General features: G+C 39.4%; 1 pseudogene; it reads left to right on the plus strand.

Moving 5' to 3' along the window:
- Positions 1–1,897: 1,897 nt before the first annotated feature.
- On the plus strand, positions 1,898–1,990 carry LOC142451980 (U2 spliceosomal RNA; annotated as a pseudogene).
- Positions 1,991–3,832: the final 1,842 nt, after the last annotated feature.

The raw sequence follows: 3,832 nt of genomic DNA on the forward strand, positions 1-3,832 counted from the left end.
CTTTCAGCCCTCCGATTAAGAGGCTCAGATTAAGTGTCACGTTAGTGTTTATTTACTTTTCATTGTGAATTGGGTGAGGTTTCACAGAGAAGATCGATTGGAGTGCAACATTTCATACACTGTTTCATGTCACAGACTGAAATCCCCACAGTATAGGACCATGTATCCCAGTTCCTCGCTGTGTTTTCTAAATCCTTTCTCCTCCTTTCCGAACCCTTCCTGTCTTCTGAACTTTGCCACAGCGGATGCTGCCTTTGTTCTCAAATGGTTGATTATTCTAAGGCGTGCGTACACCCCCCCCCCAAGCTATTTTCCTCTTCATATATCTATGCTTTGGCTGAGAATTCTGCTGAGTGTGAGTTCCGTTCCAGGCCTGAAGTTTCCATTCTTGGAGGTTTTACTGGAGGTTTTATCCGATCAGAAAGGCGGGCCTGCTGTTGCTGTTTAATGGTTTTGAGTTTTGTTCCACATTTTTTCTCCCACTCTATCAGACTGTCTAATGTGATCCTCTCAGAGCAGCTGGCAGTGGTAGAGGCAGGCACCATCTAGTTCTTCTGGTCCTTGTTCGTTTCCTGGTAAGTATCCCATAGGTGTTCTGGCAGACTGGTGTTTGATTCCCTGACAGAGAGCAGACATCCATTTTAACCCCCTGAGATCAGAAGAATTACATTGTGCCTGGCTACCACCAGTGTTCATTCTGAAGGGGATTTCCATAAGATAAATATTTATTTTAATGTAGTTTTATTTTTTAATAGTGCTAATGAGAAATAATTAATATATCTTATATTTCCATAGTTCAATCATATTAAGAAGAGTTGTGCAAACATCACTACAATTAGTTCTAGAACATTTTCTCCTTCTTGTATTCATTATTTGCTCCCTAATTCCCTCTTACCTCCCCACCTCCCATCCCCAATAAGCCATTACACATCACTTATTCTGTATATTTACCCATCCTGAACTTCATATATTGAAAACATACAATAAAAACCTTCTTTCATATAAAGGAAAAGGCCACAATATTAAAATTAACCAAAGGAAAAAACCTCGATTGAGAAGAAAGCAGAAATATTAAAAACCAGAACAAATGTAAAATGAGTCAAAAGGGATATCAAAGGATCAAGTATTAAATTTTAACCTAGTTACAACTCTAATAATCAAGTTTATCTCAGCCGGACAGCAAGGTTACCCGCATGTCTTGACTACAATCAGAAGTGATTCACCAGAGGCTTAACCCATGTAGGGATCCTGCAAATGGATTTAGGGTTCTCATTGCTATTCATAGGCTTCTTTAAATCAGGGTTCGTAATTTAAACTCTGATACCATTCCCTCTTTTGGATTTGGATTTTTTTATTTATTCTTGGATCACCCAGGTAGGGCAATCTAAATTCCACCGAGCCATGTGCTTTACGAGGTCAATTTTATTCTCTTTAAAAGTGATTGGTTTATGAATGGGCATGTGAGATTTTGTTTCTTTTGCTTGATATTTTCAGGTTTACATGTAATGTCTGGAACTGTGGGAATGGGAGGATCAGTAACTCAAGGCTTCTTTTCTGAGCCTGGCAAAATTATTGAGTCACTGAATCTCAGAGCCACCTTCTTAGGCCTTCTCAGCCACCAATATTAGAGCCAACTTAGAAGTACATAAACTAAGGAATCTGTCTTATTGTTTATACTAGATGTACTGGAGTTCCCATTTCTTGTGGCACCAAATCTTATAAGCAACATTTAACAATGCAGCCATTCCTCTGCTTTTCAGGGAAATACGAAGTCAGTTGATTCTTGGTTCCTTATATATAACTTATTTTTCCCAAATATTACCTCCTGTTCTGTCAGTCATCTCTACAATTCTTTGATAAAGTCTTTGATGTATAAAAGTTTAAAATTTTGATGAAAATCACTTCTCGGCCTTTTGGCTCAGATCAAGTGTAGTAACATTTTGGTGAACTTTATTATATATATTTTTTGTTCATGCTTCCAGTATCATATCATTGTCAAAAAGAAGGTCTTGAAGCTTTAGCACTGTTTGTTTGTTTTTTTACTCTAAGACTTTTATGGTTTTAGTTCTTATGTATCGGTCATTTATCATGTTGAGATAATTGTCATATATGAAGTATGGGTCCAACTTCATTCTTTTTTATGTATGAGGAGACTTCAAAAAGTTTGTGGGAAAATTTCATTATTTTTAAATTCCATTTTTCCACTAACTTTTGAAGTCCTTTGGTAGAAATCCACTTATTCCAGTATCGTTTGTTGAGGAAAATCTTCTTTCCTCATTGAATTGATTTGACAGTCTTATAAAAAACCTATCAGCTATGGAAATAATATGGGTTTAACCTGTTTCTGTTGACAGATTACTAGCAGAATTTTTCTGAATCTTTAAAATAAGGAAATGTCTCTATAGCCCTGTAATAATGGTTTTACTTATTTCAGTTGGCACTTAGTTCTTTAACTATCATGTTAGACAAGGTTATCTAGAGAAGCAAAACTAGGACGCTAATAATTATGTATATATATATATTTATATAGCTATATAACATAAGGAATAAACAGTTAATCTATAAAGCAGTACATATGGCTCAGTGCAACTCACTCCTGTGAGACACTGGTAGTCCTTCAAGTCTTGAGGGCCGCCAGGTTGTCCTCTGTGGAGCAATTCAGGCTCTCCCGGCACAGGTAGCAAACAGCAAGCCAGGTCACAACAGTCAGCCAGATGACAGGGTCCGGCAGTCCCCAGCTCAAGAGATGTAAATTCCAATGGCGTGGCGAAGCAGGTCTTGAAAGAACCTCAAATTACAGTGACACAGTCCATGGATCAGGTGTCCCACAGGTAGTGTAGCTTGCAAATTGAGGCACAGAACAAGCAAGGCAGCCGCACACTGGTCCAATGATCAAAGAGCAAGAGACAAGAAAGGTGAGGCTCGCCGAGCCATTTATCTCTTTGCCCTTCAGTTAATCCCACATGTGTCCATTGGCCATGTTGGCACAATAAACCTACCTATCACAACTATATAGATTCTAGTAACTCTTTACCATTAAAAATTTCTTCAATCATTCCAATAATGTTTGCTTCTTTGGCTCCTTCTTCTGCTAACATTGCTTTACATACATGACCAGTGATGACTAGCAAGCCCACAGGGGTCCCACTGGCTATTCTTGGCTACAAGTTAACTATTTCATGCCTTTTCCTTCAACAAGCCTCTAGCCCTAGCCCCTCCCACTCAGTTGATGGCCTTGCTCATTAGTTCACTTTCAAAACTGAAATATTCAAAAGATTACTCCCACCCTGTGGCAGACAGAAGATGCCTTTATTAGAAACATTGTTAAGAAGGGACTAGTTGCTCAGTTGCATGGAGTATTCTTGGCTTCTATCTTCTAGCAATCAATGCTGTCGCAGTCTATGTTTGAGCTGAAACCAGGGTTTTCTCAAGTGGCACCCCGCTAATGACTGAACACAGTTGTGAGCAAGAGTCTATGCATTTTCATTCAGGGCGAAACGCCTCACAAGGGCGATACTGATACTGGAGCTGAGCAGAAGATTACTCCACAGTCTCATGGCTTCTTCTGCACAGTCTCTTCCTTTCTTTTGTGTACTACTCAATAAAAATCGAAACTACCCTCTCTGTCTCAGCCTTTGTGTTCTAGAAATCCAACACATGACACTCACTCAATGTACTTTCTATGCCTATGTGCACTGCACTGCATGGGAGTATGTGCACTGTACCGGTTTGGAGTATGTGCACTGCATGGGAATATGTACACTGCACGGGAGTATGTGCACTGCATGGGAGTATGCGCACTGCACTGCATGGGTGTATGTACATGGCACTG

The sequence above is a fragment of the Tenrec ecaudatus genome, chromosome 6 (assembly GCF_050624435.1).
Source record: "Tenrec ecaudatus isolate mTenEca1 chromosome 6, mTenEca1.hap1, whole genome shotgun sequence".
In the NCBI taxonomy this organism is placed as follows: domain Eukaryota; kingdom Metazoa; phylum Chordata; class Mammalia; order Afrosoricida; family Tenrecidae; genus Tenrec; species Tenrec ecaudatus.